The 18198-nt window shown below is 37.9% G+C and overlaps 1 long non-coding RNA gene across 10 annotated transcripts in view; it reads right to left on the bottom strand.

Annotated features, from left to right (window-relative positions):
- LOC117802621 overlaps window positions 1-17662 on the bottom strand; it is a 61160-nt gene extending 43498 nt beyond the window's left edge. For 7 of the 10 annotated variants that reach the window (XR_004625981.1, XR_004625978.1, XR_004625979.1 and 4 more), the window contains exons 1-2: window positions 17535-17650; window positions 4839-5135 (exon numbers count right to left, since the gene is read on the bottom strand). This is a non-coding gene — a long non-coding RNA (uncharacterized LOC117802621). Of the gene's footprint in view, window positions 1-4838; window positions 5136-10557; window positions 10715-17534 lie in introns of all 10 variants that reach the window. The other 3 variants (XR_004625976.1, XR_004625977.1, XR_004625973.1) reach the window with 3 other exon arrangements.
- Window positions 17663-18198: the final 536 nt, after the last annotated feature.

The raw sequence follows: 18198 nt of genomic DNA, 5'->3' as shown, positions 1-18198 counted from the left end.
TTTTTTCAAAATAAATATTAAGAAAAAATCCAGAATTTTGGAATCTAATCCTTAGGTAGTATCTCTGGCGAAGAGCCCAGAAATCTGTTTTTAACAAGAGACCCACGTGATTCTTAAAATCAGGCATGCTTCAGACTGATAAAGAAAATTAGTTCTCATAAATTAATAGTTCCCAACTATATCAGTCAGAAATTAGAATTTAAATCTGATTCAAGTGAAAAATCAATCTATAAAGATGTTTTAAAAAGCAGTTAGTATCAACTAATTTAAACAAAGTAAAATACACCTGCACACTGCCTCATATGCTGCAAATGCTCATGGTTGGTTTACGTTCTCTCTCCTTTGAGATGCTAATCTTTTCCCCACTACCTAGTATCCTCAATTCTTCCTTTACAGTATTTCTTTCTTTTACAATCTAGGAGTTTGCAAATTATCTCTAATTATAACAACATGTCTCTGTTTAATCAGCATGTTATATGATGCAGAATAATTTCCAGTTGATATAAGCATGAATAATTGTTAACATAATTGTTCCTTAACATTCAGTGGATTGTTTTCAGATTTCCCAATCATTCAGCAAGGGCAAAAAGTGCCATAGGTTGAAAAGAGGTGGAGGAGCTAAGATGGTGGAGAAGCAGGAGGACCTTAGGCTTGCCCCATCCCTCAAGCCCAGCTTGATAAATATCAAATCATTCTGAATACCCAAGAAATCAATCTAACGACTAACAGAACAAACTGCACAACTACAGGGAGAGAAGAGGCCACACTGTGGAAGGTAGGAGGTGCAGAGATGTGGTTTGGGGGAAAAACAGACTGTGGGTGCAGCGGAGGGGAGGGAGCCCTGATTGCAGAGAGAGAGAGAGAGAGGAGTGCACAGGGGATCCACAAAGCCAGTGACTGGAAAAATGAGAGGGGCTGACTTTCATGAGTATTTGCAACCAGCAGGGTTCAAAGACTGGATTTTTAGAGGTCTGCTGGTATAAATCCCTGAGGGAGCTACAGTGCTCCTGTGGAATAGGAGGGTAGATAGCCCAGAGGCAGATGACCCCTGGGGATGCACTGGGAGAGACAAGATGGTCCCACTTCTGAAGCACATCTGGGAGAGGTGGTATTGCCTCTCCTGGGACAAAAGACCTGGTGGGCACCAATTCCGTCTCCCACGCCTCAGCATAGGCACAGAGAACCTTGCTGAGGGCAGCTAACATGGACACTGGCTCTTTGCTAGGCTTTACTCCAAACTCCACACCCTGCACTTTGGTGTGACTGCCCTTCTGGGACAAACTGAATCAGTCCCACCATGGGGAGACCCTCTCCCAGAGAACTAGCACAGGTCCCCAAAGTTTGGAGTTTTAAAACTCAGCCAGCCTGCCTGGGATAGAACACAGATGCACTACCCTGTTGGGCAGGCACACAGCCCAGACGCCCACAGGGTGAAGGTAGCGATCTGAGGGTCCCCTGGACACATGAGGGGAGAGTGTTCACTCTTCTGGGAGGGCTTCTCTGACAGCAGCAGGTCCAAACTATCCTCTCCAGGGACTAGGGAACTGGCTGGCTCCATCCCCTGCCCCCTTAGTATAAACTAACTTCACTAACCATCACAGTGCCAGCAGTGGTGGCCTAAACCGCTTACACCAATCCCCACCCCCCCCCACCCCAGTTCTGTTGGTGTTGCTTTCCTCAGGCAAGTGTGCCTGAGAACCAGAGGAGTGGGCCCTTTCCCCAGAAGACCAGGAAAACCCCCGCACGTACCATGTCTACTGACCACAGAGTGCTGCAAAACCTCAGCTCTAGTGGGAAGAGCATCAGTTCTCTTTTGACAAGCAGAGCAGAGCACTCCTAATTAAAACTTACCACACTTGGCCAAGGTCCAAACACTCCCCACTGCAAGCAAGGAGAAAACTGCAGAGGACTGACCTGAGGGAAAGAGTAGCCAAAACACAACAGCACAGCGCATATGCCATACACCAGAGATACTCCCTGAAGCATTAGGCCCTGTAAAGAATATGACCTCTTCTTCATAAAGCCATCACTCTCAGGAGCAAGAAACAAAACAGACTTTCCTAACACAGAGAAGAAAACAGAAACCTAGGCAAAATGCCAAGAGGGAGGAATCAATCTCAAAAGAAAGAACAAGAAAAGGTCACAACAAGGAATCTAACCAAAACAGATATAAGTAATATGCCTGATTCAGAATTTAAAGTAACAATCATAAGGATACTAGCTGGGCTTGAGAAAAAAATAGAAGACATAAGGATGACCCTTACTGCAGACATAAAAAACCAAAAACTAGTCAGCTAAAATGAAAAATGCAATAACTGAGATTTGAAACTGAGTAGATGTAATAATCACAAGGATGGGAGAATCAGAGGAATGAATAAGTGATAAAGAAGATAAAATTATAGAAAAAAATGAAGCTGAAAAGAAGAGGGAAATAAAAAAAAATACTGGATCACGAATGTGGGCTTAGGGAAGTCAGTGACTCCATAAAGCGTAATAACATCCGTATCATAGGAGTTCTAGAAGAAGAAGAGCGGGAAAAGGGGACAGAAGGTTTATTTGAGGAAATTATAGCTGAAAACTTCCCTGACCTGGGGAAGGAAACAGACATTCAAATCCTAGAGCCACTGAGAATTCCCATCAAAATAAACAAATGCTGGCCAACAACAAGATCTATCATAGTTAAATTTGTGAAATATAGAGATAAAGAAAAAAATCCTAAAAGCAGAAAAAGAAAAGAAGTTCCCTAACTTAAAAGGGAAGACAAATAAGGTTAGCAGCAGATGTTTCCACAGAAACTTTGCAGGCCACAGGAGAATAGCAATGTGCTAAAAGGGAAAAATAATCAGCCAAGAATACTTTATTCAGCAAGGCTGTCACTCAGAATAGAAGGAGAGATACAGAGTTTCCAAGACAAATAAAAACTAAAGAAGTTTGTGACTATTAAACCAGTCCTACAAGAAATATTAAAGGGTACTCTTTGAGTGGGACAGAAAGACCAAAAGCAACAAAGACTAGAAAGGAACAGAGAAAAATCTCTAGAAACAATGTCAAAACAAGGAATAAAATGGCACTAAATTCCTATCTATCAGTCATTATTCTGAATGTAAATGGACTAAATCAATCAAGTCCAATCAAAAGATACAAGGTACCAGAACAGATAAAAAACAAGACTCATTTATGCGATGCTTTCAAGAGTCACATTTCATACCTAAAGACACCTGCAGATTGAAAGTGAGAGGATGCAGAACCATTTATCATGCCAATGGACATCAAAAGAAAGCTGGAGTAGCCATATTTAATCAGACAAACTAGATTTTAAACCAAAGGCTATAACGGGAGATAAAGAAGGACACTATATCATAATAAAAGGGTCTATCCAACAAAAAGATCTAACAATTGTAAATATTTATGCCTCATGTGGGAACGCCCAAATATATAAATCAAGTAATAATAAACATAAAGAAACTCATCGATAATAATACAATAATAATAGGGGACTTTAACATTCCACTTACAGCAATGAATTGATCATTTAAACAAAAAATCAACAAGGAAAGAATGGCTTTGAATGACACGCTGGACCAAATGGGCTTAACAGATATATTCAGAAGATTTCATCCTAAAGCAGTAGAATACACATTCTTTTAGAGTGCACATGGGAAATTCTCCAGAATAGAGCATATACTGGGTCACAAATCAGGCCCCAACAAGTACAAAAAGATTGAGATCATACCATGCATCTTTTCATAGTGTTATAAAAACTGAAGTCAATCACAAGAAAAATCTTGGAAAGACCACAAATACATGGAAGCTAGAGAACATCCTACTAAAAAATGAATGGGTCAACCAGGAAATTAAAGTAGAAATAAAAAAAAAAAAAACAAGGAAGCAAATGAAAATTAAAACATGTGATCTAAAAGCTTTGGGATGCAGCAAAACCGGTCATAAGATGGAAGTACATAGCGATACAGGTCTACCTTAAGAAGCAACAAAACACTCAAATACTCAACCTAACATTACACCTAAAGGAGCTAGAAAAAGAACAACCAATGAAACCTAAAGCCAGCAGAAGAAGGGAAGTGGTAAAGATTAGAGCAGAAATAAATGATATAAAAACAAACAAACAAAGAACCCAGTAGAACAGATCAATAAAACCAAGAGCTGGTTCTTTGAAAAAATTAATAAAATTGATAAGCCCCTAGCCAGACTTATCCAAAAGAAAAGAGAAATGATCCAAATAAATAAAATCATGACTGACAGAGGGGAGATCACAACCAACACCACAGAAACACAAACAATTTTAAGAGAATATTATGAAAAACTATATGCCAAAAATCTGGAAGATTGTTTCACAATGATCTAGGCAATCTGGAAAAAATGAATAAATTCCTAGAAACATATAAACTACCAAAACTGAAACAGGAAGAAATAGAAAACTTGAGCAGACCAATAACCAGCAAAGAAATTGAATAAGTAATCAAAACTGTCCCAACAAACAAAAGTCCAGGGCCAGATGGCTTCTCAGGGGAATTCTATCACACATTTAAAGAGTTAATACCTACTCTTCTCAAACTGTTCCAAAAAATGGAAATGAAAGGAAAACTTCCAAACTCATTCTATGAGGTCAGCATTACCTTGATTCCAAAACCAGACACCCCCCCCACAAAAGGGAATGACAGACCAATATCCCTGATGAACATGGATGCAAAAATTCTCAACAAAATACTAGCAAATCAAATCCAACAGTACATTATCAAAAACTAAGGAACTAAGGGTGTACTGTATGGTGACTAACATAACATAATAAAAAATTTAAAAAAAAACCCAACGGTACTTACATACATAGCTTGTCTTGGGCAATTGCAGACTGTGAGTACATCTCCACACCCAACACCAAAATCTTAAAATTTATACAGAGGCCTTACATGGACTGTCACATACAACATCCATAAGGTTTCAACAGCATGTTACTATTTCAAGTCTGTGCCCGTGGGCAGCTTCTAGCCTGGTGAAGACAAGTAGAGCGCACATTCCAAGGACAGGGTGGGGGGATGAGGAGCTGTAATTGCTGGGGTCCAGTTCACAGGTCAATTGGTGGTCACAGGCTCTCGATGACCTCCTCCAACATGAACCTGCTGAAAATTTCAGATCATTATAATAACATAGACACACAAGAACACATTGCTTTTTTATTATCAAAGTAATACATTATTACATGATAGAAAATCAAGAAATGCAAAAAGTCATAAAAAAGAAATGAGCTACATCCTTGTTCCTACTTTCCCAAAGTAACCATCCTTAAAATGTTGGCATAGTCCATTTGTGTGTATGTGAATTTCTGTGTGTATGCATGAGGCGTGAGTTATATACTACAATAAAATAAGGATCTCATTATAGTCATACATTAATGAATATATTTTGGATATAACAAATATTTTTTAAGCCACCATTTTAGTGACTACAAACCAATCTATTATTGACTGGGCCTTAACTTATTCAAACTATTTCATTATTATTGCTTTAATTTTTTGGCATTATGATTAATACTATAAAATACACTTTTACATAAGTGTCTGTATGTACATATGGTTATTGTCTATTGCCTCAGTACAAAATAATTTATGTTAATATTTTGGGTCTACAAGTGAAAGTTTTCACAATTTGGGAACATTTTGCCTAGACGTTTTCTTTCTGATAAGGGTCCTTTTGTTTAAGCTCAAATCACATATGAATGATCATCTTGGCACTAAATATTATTTTCCTTTATTCACTCCCAATTTATTATGTGAAAACTATGGCTATGGTTTTATAATATCATTAAATAAAATAATTTCTTCTAATACTGAAAATACTAATTATGTACTGCTTAAAACAGAATATTTAATTTATACCAGCTTAATAAATTTAAAAAAATCAAAATGCAGAAATACTGCAGAATAGCAGATATACGGTACTGTATGTAACTTGGAACCTCACATTCAAAAAGATCTGATCTTTTTGTAAGAGACACTTTACATCATCTATTGCTAGTTTAAAACTATTTAACTTTTTATTAATTTCTTCAAATGAGGCAAGATAAAGACAAAAAGAAATGTAATAGGTCCCTAGGCAAGCAGTCTCCCCAAGAGGAAGTTTAAAATAATAAATGCAATGTATTTCCATTTAGCTTGCTTGTGGATTCTGTATTGAACATTAACATAGTTGAGTTACTAGCATTCTGTAAGAGAATAAATCAAAAGTAAAACACATTTTCCAGTACAGGCACAGTGAAATTGTTAATAAGAAAAGATTTAAATCCGATTTGATAGGGATATCCAGAAATACGGATTCTGCTCCTTCCCAAATTCATACATTGAGGGCATAACTGGATTCTTGTGGTGAATTCACTGAACTTACTATGTGTTCTTTTGTTTACCTTCTTTTTTGAATATTTGTTAAGTTTACATCAATCTAAGAAGAAGGCTAAGATGCCTGAGATATCCAAGAATTGATTATTTTTTTATGGCCAGTATATCAAATCAGAATTTGATCACATCATTATTGACCTCTCTATCTTTAAATTGTCACCTCCCCAACATCTTCATAGACAGTTTAGAAATATTAATCCATTTCATTTTGTGAAAAGTAGAGTAGAGAAAAGTATAGAATAGGTAGCATCACAGAGGTGGAAACCGTAGCACAGAGAAGTTTAAGGGCATTTCTCCAGAGCTGCACAGCTAGTGAGAAGTACTGGCAGGATTTGAGCCCAAGTAGTTTAGTACCCTCAAAGTCACAGGTCTACACGTGTCTCATCCACTGCAGCTGCCAGCCTTTTGGCCACATCAGATCTCTTCAATACTCACCTCTGAGGTAGAGTGGGGAGGGAAAACAGACTAAAAAGTAAATACATTCTAACGAGTCACTTTTTCTTCTCTCTACAAAACATAGCAGTTCTGGTGACGGATTTGGTAGATGCAAAAGCAGAAATGACCTGTTCAAACACACTTTTCTTTGAATATGAAATTCATTTCATAGCCAGGTAGGCATGGTCTTTGAGCTATTTTTATAGTGATGGTGTTTGGTTAATTTCTCTTTTCTTTTTTAATTGAAGAATAATTGACATAATACTGTGTTAGTTTCAGGTGTACAACATAGTGATTCAGTATTTACATACATTTCTAAACGGACATCACATTAAGTCTAGTTATCATCTGTCACAATATAAAGTTGTAACAATATTATTGTCTATGTTCCCTATGCTATTATAGCCCCATGTCTTTTTTTATTTTATAACTGGAAGACTGTACTTCTTAATCCTCTTCACCTATTTTTTCCATTCCCCTACTCAGAAGTGGGATTGCTGGATCATATGTAGTTCTATTTTTTAGTTTTTTTGAGGAGCCTCCATACTGTTTTAATAGTGACTGAAACAATTTCTGTTCCCAACAGTGCACAAACCTTCTGTTTTTTTCACATCCTTGTCAACACTTGTTATTTCTGATCTTTTCAATAACAGCCATTCTGACAGGTATGAATATCTCATTGTGGTTTTGATTTGCATTTTCCAGGTGGTTGGTGATGCTGTACATCTTTTCATGGGCCAGTTGGCTGTATGTCTTCTCTAGAAAAATGTCTCTTCATATCCTTTTTTCATATGGAGTTACAGGAGGTCCTTATATGTTCTGGCTATTAACTCCTTATCAGATATATCATTGCAAATATCTTTTACCATTCAGTAGGCTGTCTTTTCAATTTGTTGATGGTTTCCTCAACTGCGCAAAAGCTTTTCAGTTTGATTTAGCCCCATCTGCTTATTGTAACTTTTGTTGTCCTTATCTGCTGAGACAGATGCAAAAGTATCACTAAGCCTGATGTCAAAAAGTTTACTACCTTTGTTTTCTTCTAGGACTTGTATGAGTTTAGATCTTACATTTAAACCTTTAATCAATTTTGAGTTTATTTTTATTTTATATGTTATATGTCCATTTCCTCTACCCACTTTGTTGAGAGTTTTTAACATAAATGGGTGCTTTTTCTCTATTTTGTCAAATGCTTTTTCTCCATCTATTGAGATAATCATATGATAATCATATGATTTTCATCCTTCATCTTGTTAATGTGTTGTACCGCATTGATTTGCAACCATCCTTGCATCTTTGGAATAAATACCACTTGATAATCGTGTATGATCCTTTTAATGTATTTTGAATTGGGTTTGCTAACACTTTGTTAAGGATTTTTGCACCTATGTTCATCAGGGATATTGGCCTATAATTTTCTCTTTCTTCTCCTTCTCCTCCTGCTTCTTCTTCCTTCTTCCTCCTCCTTTTTTTTTTTTTTTTGTAATAGCTGAGAAGGATGAGCATTGACTCTTCTTTAAATATTTGGTAGAATTTACCTGTGAAGCCATCTAGCCCTAAACTCTTGTTTGTTGGAAGTTTTTTGGATTTCTGATTAAATTTCATTACTAGTAATTGGTCTGTTCAGATTTTGTTTCTTCCTAGTTCAGTCTTGGAAGAATTGTTATGTTTTTAGAAATTCATCCATTTCTTCTAAGTTGTCCAATTTGTTGGCATTAATTGTTCATAGTGGTCTCTTATGATCCCTGTATTTTTCTGGTGTCAGTTCTAACTTCTTTTTCATTTCTGATTTTATTTATTTGGGCCTACTCTTTTTTCTTGATGAATCTGGCTAAAGGTTTACCAACTTTATCTTTGCAGAGAACCAGCTCTAAGTTTTACTTATCTTTTCTTTCTTTGTGTGTGTATATATGTATTGTGTAACAATTTCATTTACATCCTTTCTGATATTATTTCCTTTCTTCTATTAACTGGGCTTTGTTTATTCTTCTTTTTCTAGTTCCATTGGGTATGAATTTAGATTGTTTATTTGAACTTTTTCCTGTTTCTTTTGTGGGTCTGTACGGCTACAAACTTCCCTCTTACAGCTGCTTTTGCTACATTCCATAAATTTTGGAGCATTGTGTTATTTTCATTTGTCTCGATATGTTTTTTCATTTCCTTTTTGATTTTTTCAATGACCCAGTGGTTGTTGAGCAGCACATGGTTTAGCCTCCCCGTCTGTGTTTTTTCCAGTTTTCTTCTTGTAACTTATTTCTAATTTTGTACCATTGTAGTTGGGAAAAATGTTGAATACAATTTTAATCCTCTTAAGTTTAGATTGTTTCGTGGCGTAACATGATCTATCCTGGAAAATGATCCATGTGCCCTTGAGAAGAGAGAGTATTCTGCTTTTTTTAGTTGGAATGTTCTGTATATATCTGGTTAAATCCATCTAGTCTCATGTGCCAATTAAGGCCAATGTTTCTTCATTACTTTTTTGGCTGATATATCCACTGATATGGGTAGGGGGTGTTAAAGTGCCCCCCTACTATTATTGTTTTACTGCAAATTCCTCCCCCCCTTGTGTCTGTTAATATCTGCTTTACGTATTTAGATGCCTCTCTACGTTGTGTGCATAAATATTTACAAGTGTTACATCTTGTTGGATTGATTCCCTTATCATTATGTAATGCCCTTCTTTGTATCTTTACAGCCTTTGTTTTAAAGTTCTACTTTGTCTGATATATTGCTACCCCAGGTTTCTTTTCATTTCCATTTACATGGATTATCTTTTTCTATCCCTTCACTTTCAGTCTGTGTATGTCTTTAGAGCTGAAATGCATCTCTTTTAGGCAGCATATTAGATGGGTCTTGCTATTTTATCCATTCAGCCACCCTATATCTTTTGATTGGAGCATTTAGTCCATTTACATTTAAAGTAATTGCTGATAGGTACGTTTTTATTGCCATTTTGTTCTTTTTTTTTCCTGGTTGCTTTTGTAGTTCTTCTATGTTTTTCTCTTGCTCTCTTCCCTTGTGATTTGAGGATGTTCTTTAGTATTATGTTTGGATACCTTTCTCTTAATTTTTGTGTATCTATTATAGGGTTTGTTTTGTGTTTCCCATGAGGTTCATATATATCTAGCTATGAATGCAGTCTATTTTAAGTTGGTGGTTGCTAAATTTTGAATGCATTCTAAAAGCACTACATTTTTACTCACCTGTTTTGTTTTTTGATGTCATATTTTACATCTTTTATTTTGTGTATCCCTTAACTAATTATTGCAAATACAGCTGATTTTACTACTTTTGTCTTTTAACCTTCATACTAGCTTAATAAGTGGTCGACCCACTACTTTTACTATATTACTTTACCAGTGAGATTTCTGTCTTTCATATGTTTTCTAGTATTGGCCTTTTCTTTACACTTAAAGAAATTCCTTTAATGTTTCTAGTAAAGCTGGTTTAGTGGTGAATAACACCTTTATCTTTTGCTTGTCTAGAAAAACTCTTTATCTTCCTTTCAGTACTGAATGATAACCTTGTCAGGTATTCTTGGTTGCCATTTTTTTCCTTTTAGCACCTTGAATATATCATGCCACTCCCTTCTGGACTGTAAAGTTTACGTTGAATGATCATAGTCTTATGGGAGTTCCCTTACATATAACTAATTGCTTTTCCCTTGTTGCTTTTAAGATGTTCTCTTTAATTTTTTGACATTTTAATTTCAATGTACCTTGGTGTGGATGTCTTTGGGTTCATCTTGTTTGGGACTGTCCATACTTCCTCGACCTGGATGTCTATTTTCTTCCCCAGGTTAGAAAAGTTTTCAGCTATTATTTCTTCAAATAAGTTTTCTGCCCCATTCTGTCTCTCTTTTCCTTCTGGAACCCCTGCAATGCAAATGTTGGCATGCTTGATGTTGCCCCAGAGGTCTTTTAAACTATCTTTTACATTTATAATTATTTCATTCTATGCTGAAAGATATATGACATAAGCATGATGAAAAAAAATTTCAATGTAAGCATTTTTTGTGTGGAGAGGAGTATGTATAGTCACTTTAAGTCCCACCTTCTATTTCCTGAAATTTCAATATATAACACTCAAGCAAGCACACTAAGATAAAGCATAAATATCTGAAGTCTGGAGTTTTTTACTTACAGAAATATGATCAATCAGATTCATACTTCCATTTGCCACCAGAATATTTAGAGATTTACTAACCAACTATCCTCATTCTCTTTTCTTTCTTTTTTTTTAAAGACTTTATTTATTTGAGAGAGGAGAGTGAGAGACCATGAGCAGAACAGGAGAGGGGCAGAGGGAGAGGAAGAAGCAGACTCCCCACTGAGCAGGGAGCCCGACATGGGGCCTGATCCTGACCCTGGGACCCTGGGACCCCGGATCATGATCTGAGCTGAAGGCAGACACTTAACCGACTGAGCCATCCAAGCACCCCCGTCCTCATTTTCTTAAATTCTTTTTTTTTTCCTGTTCATTGTGGATGATTTCTACTTTTGTGTCTTTCAGATATCTTCTGTAGCCTCTAATCTACTGCTTATTCTCTCTCATGTCTTTTTCATTTGTTATTGTATGCTTCAGTTCTGATTGGTACTTTCCTATATTTTCTATCTCTTTATTGAAGTTCTCAGTGTGCTCATATATTCTTCTCCGGAGTTTGGTAAGCATATTTATGACCATTACTTTGAACACTTTATTGGGTAGACTGCTTTATCTCCCTTTCATTTAGCTCTTTATTCTGAAGGTTTTGTCTTGTTCTTTTGTTAGGAGCATATTCCTCTATCTCTTCATTTTGCCTAGCTCTCTGTTTCTTTATATGTATTAGAGAGTTACATCTTAGGTATGTCTTCCAGTCTTAAAGGAGTGGCTTTATGTAGGAGATGTCCCATGGTGCCCAGAAGCACAATTCCCCCTGGCAACCAGAGCCAGGTGCTCAGAGATATCCCCTATGTGGGCTGCATGCTCCCTCCTATTGTGACAGGGCTGTGACTACCGCTAGCATGCTGGTGTATGGGGCTGGTTTCCAGCCCAGCTAGCTGCAAGGCCTGACCACGATACCTGTCGGCCCGTTGGCAGGTGGGGTTATCATCATGATGGCTATGAGGCCCAGTCAAGGTGCAGGGCTGTATGTGCTCTTGGTGGGAAATGCATCCTGGCATTGGCAGTCTAGAGGGAACATTCCAAAACAGTGCCCACAAGCACCAGGATCAGCCACTGAATGAGACAGCAGAAATGGCTGCTATCAGTGTTTCAGTCCCTGTGGAGAGGCCCAGATGCCTCTTGCCTCTCTGGCAGGTGCTCCGAGATTACCAAGTGGGCTCCTTTACTATGTGCTTTTTGATCTGGTCTTTTTGTGCTGGCTACCAAATTAAGTGAGTTCATGCCTGAGCCCTTTAAGAGAAGATTTACCTTTCCCTACAGTTCTGTAGTTTTTCTGGATGTATTCCCCAATGGTTTTCAAAGCCAGGTGTTTTGGGGGCTTATCTTTCCTTTGCAGAATCTAAGGGTTGGGTTCCTGATGTGACGCTTGAATCTCTTGCTCTTCACAAAGAAGTTCTCTACCTTTGTGATCCATTCTGACCATAAAAGGCCACACTTGGCTTGTGGGGTTTTTTTTTCCTTATCAAGAACACAGCTCTCCTTCTTCTACCCAGCTCAGTGCTATCCTTGATTGCAGAGGCTCTGTTCATCCAGTTTTTAGGTCCCTTGCAGAGGGAATTATTCCACATATAGTTGTAGATTGTTATGTCTGTGAGAAGTGAGCTCAGGATCTTCTTACACCACCATCTCGCACTGATGTTTGGTTTATTTCATTTATTTTTGCTCAGCAAGAGTTTTGTGAATTGTAAACAGTTAATCCATGTGTGACATTACCATGAATACTAAAAATGTTAACTCTAATTTTAAACTTTAATCAGTTTACATATTTTAGTAAACATAATGAGGTAGGTAAATAATTCACAAAAATGTCTGCAGCAAGAATTCTTGTGACATAAACACAGTTCATGAAGAAGATGTTTTTCACAGGCTTCCCCAACCTTCTTTCCTGGGAAACTGAACCAAGGGGAGATCATGTTTATGAAAGGAAGTGTTGCCATCCTACTTTGGTCCAACAGACTTGCTGGACCAAAAGGAAAACACACCTGCCCCTTTCTGACTGGGAAGTGGTACTGGATGGTGCGAAGGGAAAGAAGGTGGGGCAGTAATGGATACAGTCTGCTGACAATGGAACTTTGTGAGAGAGAACAGGGAGAGAATTAGTAGTAAAAAAGTAAATAAGTTTAAGTAAGTTCACAAGAGTAAACATTTTTGAAAAGGCAAGAGTCTTAAAAGTGATTACATTTTGGTGGAAGCACCTATCTTAGTCTACTTGGGTGGCTCTAACAAAATACCATAGACTGGGTAGCTTATAAACAACAGAAATTTGTTTCTCAAAATTCTGGAGGCTAGGAAGTTCAAGATCAAGGCACCAGTAAATTCTGTGTCTGGTGAGAGCCACTTCCTGGTTAATAGACAACTCTTATCCTCACATGGTGGAAGGGGTGGGAGATTTCTCTGCGTTTAGGTAAGTAATTATGACCTAGGGAAATGATTCCCAAGAACCTAAGACATGATCAAGTTTACAATTTCTTTTCTACTGGGCACTTTTTGAAAAACTTTTAACTATATAGACCTTTGACATTAAAATAATTGAGAATAAAATTGAAATACAAAGCCTTCCATGGCAAAATTTAAAAGGGGAATTTTGTTGTTATTTTAATATTAGATCACGCTGCTGAAGATTTTTTTAAGTAAATATATATTCTTAAATTATAACATTATTTTTTAAACTTCAGTTAAAATACTATTCTGGGGTATCTGAAATAGCAGATATTTTTAAAATGGATGATACTAGGATATACGATGTTCCTACAAACGACTGGCTTTCTCCCAAACTTTTTATCAATTTAATGAAAATATCTCCAAAGCATTTAGTCATTTCCCTACCTTCTCAAGCATTTAAATATTATCCCAAATGTGTCAGAAAAATAAATTAGCTAAATACATTTTTTAAATAGTTATAGCTGACTTTGTACCGTGACAGTATAAACACTGTGTAGTTTTCATTATATTGAAACAAGAAAAATAATGCAAATGTTTCATAATGGTTCAATAAGTACATTATAATGAGACTTCCTGATACAATCTTATTGCCACCTTTAAGAGATATGGTTACAAATACTTTTGTAAAAGTCATAAAATGTTTATAATATGAAAATTACAATGTGGATAATTTTGTTTTTAAAAAGTCTGAAAAGCCTAGAAGAAATACTAAAATGTAAGCAATATTTCCTCTTCAACTTTTCTAAATAAATGTATAATAGTTTTAATAACCTGAATAAGTTGAAAAAAAAAATAGAACCACCACTGCACCATACACTTGAAAGTGGTTAAAATGGTAAATTTTATATTTTGTAACGAAGAGAAGAAAAAAATAAAAGCCAAGAATCACTGTAATTTGAAGGGATCTATAGTAGCAACAAATTCCCCTTATTTACATTTTAAACTCCCAAGATCACTAAACTAAAAACATAAAATAATGTGTATTTGTTATCATGACTTTGCAAAATTAAAATTAATCTATGGAAAAAAAAACCCCAAAACTGACAGTACTCTCTTGTAGTGAATCTGTAAGTAAAAAGACCTTCTGAGTTCATCAGACAGATAGTTTATGCACACCCTTCCAAGTTCAATTCTCTTAATACGTATTAATTATTGGCTCTTGCGGTGTACTGTGTTGGCTAGCTTCATGAGTTTCTTGGTTACTTAAGATCTGGATAGTTGTATGAGCACAATATGAACTCAAATCCAACAACTATGAAGGATTCAGTCATTCCTATTCAGCACCTTGGCACCTTTATAGTTTGCTGTCACATGTGCTGGGATTAGAAAAACTATCCTAAAAGTCACTATTGCAGGTTTTCCACTAATAAGATAAACAAAGATCTATTACAATGAGATAACTTAAATATACAGATATCTATAGTTTCATAATATTTTTTATTATTAGAACTGTACATGTATACATTTTTTTAAAGATTTATTTATATATTTGAGAGAGAGAGAGAGACAGCATGAGCAGTGGGGAAGAGCAAAGGGAGCGGGAGAAGCAGACTCAGGGAGCCCAAGTTGGGGCTTGATCCCAGAATCCTGAGATCATGACCTGAGCCGAAGGCAGATGCTTAACCAACTGAGCCACCAGGGGCCCTATAATGTGTACACTTAATTATGTATTAACATGGAATCAATCATACAAAAAATTGAGAAGTGGAGGCTTTTCACTATGAACAAATGATATTTTGGCAAAATCTAATTGATCTTATATTATCATTTTTGAATCTACATGAACATATTTCTTATTTTATTCATGCTATAGCCTTCCAAACAAATGGTATATGAAGGAATAATTTCTTTTCAACAAATGTTAGGGGTTGTAAAGGTCAGCTTTTGGCTTTATTTTAAATAAAAGCATGAGGGGCACCTGGGTGGCTCAGTCGTTAAGCGTCTACCTTCAGCTCAGGACGTGATCCTGGCATTCTGTGATCGAACCCCGCATCAGGCTCCTCTGCTGGGAGCCTGCTTCTTCCTCTCCCACTACCCCTGCTTGTGTTTCCTCTCTTGCTGGCTCTCTCTCTATCAAATGAATAAATAAAATCTTTTAAAAAAATAAAAAATAAATAAAAGCATGAAGACTGAATGGAAACAGCTGATAACTATAGTCCACAGATAAATTTTATTAAATATACTAAATTAGGGTAAGTGATTTAGAGAGACTATCAGGTCTCTCTCAATTTTAGCTTTCAGGAAAATGGTTTTTGTCATTTTGGAGTATAAAAATATTGGAAGAACAATATTCTCGGGAGGTTTACAGAATACATTTAAGTAAATATTACCATGTAAATTATATCTGGACAATTAACAGAGATGTCTTATTGTATCATTATCTGTCTAGTCTTATGGCATTGAAAATTATAATAAAGCAGGAGATCATGTGTCCTGTGATTAAATCATTTTGACAAGAAATCTTACATTTACAAAGATAGACTTCCTTTGAATTGATGCTATGTGCAAACAAACACAATAACAAAAATTTCAAGCAGTCATGGAGTACTCATGTCATGAAAAGCAAGGATTCCTTCTGCCCCAAACTCTATTTTTCATCTCTAGAGGTACCACTGATACCAGATTTTTTGTCTTCCAGGAGACATTCTAAGAAGCAAACTAATATGTACACCTTGTGTCTTAGTCCATCTGTGCTGCTATAACAAAAATACCATAAACAGGATGGCTTATAAACAACAAACATTTATTTTTCACAGTTTCGGAGGCTGGAAGTCCAAGATCACGGTGCCAGCCTGATGTGGTGAGGGCCATCTTCCCAGATGCAGACTTATTATAACCTCATATAGTGAAAGGGGCAAAGGATCTTTCTCTGGTCTCTTCCGTAGGGGCACTAATCCCATTCATGAGGGTACCATCCTCATGAACTCAGCACCTCCCAAAGGTTCCACTACCCAACACTATCACACTGGGCATTAGGACCCAATGTACCAATTCTGAATGGACACAAACATCTATAGCATCTTATAATACAAATGACAGACTTCCATATGAGTTTGATCTGTTTTTAAACTTACTAAAGTCTTCTTATTGATTACATTTCAATCGATATAAACCTTGTTCTTTTGAATGACTGCAATAGATTTTAACTGGCGACTTAATGGAATTTAATTTTTCCAAACTTCTGCTATTCAAAAAATGTGCAAATAAATACATGGGTATTTATTTCTGCAGGATATACTCCTGGAAGTAGAACAGCCGGACCAAAGTCTCATGCTGTTTGTTTTGATAGCTATAGTCGAATTACATAACAAAAAAGAAAAATTATTTTGCATTCCTGGCAATAATGTATACACTTCCCAACAGAGTTTTTATCAAAATTTTGTCACTGTTAAATCTCATGGTCAAAGAAAACTTGTAGTTTTATTTTTTGTTGACGAGGTTGAGCAATTTTTTGCTTTAAAGTCACATGTATCTCCTTCTTTACAAACTGCCATTTGTCCATTTGTGTCTATTAGTTTTTCTTCTTTTTAATTTGAGTTCTTTACCGAAGGTTAGAACTTTATTATACGTTGAAATATTTTTGAAATGCGTCATTGGTCTTATTGGAATTCCCTATGCAGTATTTTATTTCGTGTAGTCAAATTTTAGCTACTTTTGTTTTTATCATCTCTCCTTAATCCTGAAGAATAAGAACTATAAAGTTAAACTTTCATTATGACATGCAGGAGTCTGGTCAGGTAGAAACCCTCTGGCGCGACAGAGACTCAAGAGCAGAGCAGCCCCGGCAACGCGCCTTCTTCCCGCAGGAGGCGCTAGGAAGCGGGGCAGGGAAGGCAGGCAAGCACGGCCAGTTCTCCCAGACCACACACCCCTCCACTGGTCCTACTGAGTCTCCTGCAGAGGCGCGCCGGGAGCCCCGAAACTCCCGCACCACCTGAGGATGCAGCGCGCGGCACAGCGGGCGGGCGAGTGGCAGCCCAGAGCGCCGCGCGTCCCGGCGTCCGCCAGCTCCCGGCCTCCCCTCATCACCCAGCTCCGCGCCCGCGCCTCCCGGACCCCACTCCTCGCCCGCCGCCCGGCCCCACTCACCGCCCGGCCCGCTGTCCTCTCCGCACCCGCGACGCCAGGCCCGGGGTCTCTTTCCCCGCAGAGCGGAACAAAGAGGAGGGGCGAGGAAAGAGAGAAGGAAGAGGAGGACTTTTCAAATTAAAAACAAACTAGGGCCGGGAGGGGAGGGGGCGGTGCGGGGCTCAGGGGCGTGGTCCCGGCTCGCCCGGACCCTCCCCCAGGGCTCGTGGTTGCTCTGGCCTCGGACCCCGCCCCCTGCGCTAGGCGCTCGGCCGCCGTGGGTCGTTGTCCCGGGAGGCGCGGGGTGCCCCTGGTGTGGGCGTTCACATAAAAAAGGAGGGGGAGGGGGACACGGAGAGAGAAGTTGTCACAGCTGTATGTGAGGTGAAGAGAAAGGTAAGGAAGGGCCTGTCGACGGTTGCCTGTAATGGGAGACGCAAGTTTTTGAATTTTGCTGACAGGGATTACTGTGAGCGGAAAGGAAAAGAAACCAGTTTCCCAAGAGCCCGGTTAATTTGCGTCTGCTCCCACCCCCCAGACCTTTGGCTTGGAGAATTGGCCTTGGCAATGCAATGCTAGCAGGAAGCACTCGCGCGGGCCCAGGCATTTTGGCTTTTTTCCTCACAGAATTGTAAGAGGTCAGTATGATACTGAAGGCGGGAAGGCGGGGACTCCGGAGTGGGGG

Source organism: Ailuropoda melanoleuca, chromosome 6 (genome assembly GCF_002007445.2).
Source record: "Ailuropoda melanoleuca isolate Jingjing chromosome 6, ASM200744v2, whole genome shotgun sequence".
NCBI lineage: Eukaryota > Metazoa > Chordata > Mammalia > Carnivora > Ursidae > Ailuropoda > Ailuropoda melanoleuca.
The sequence above is the reverse complement of the archived record's forward strand: the minus strand, read 5'-3'. Positions and strand labels throughout refer to the sequence as shown.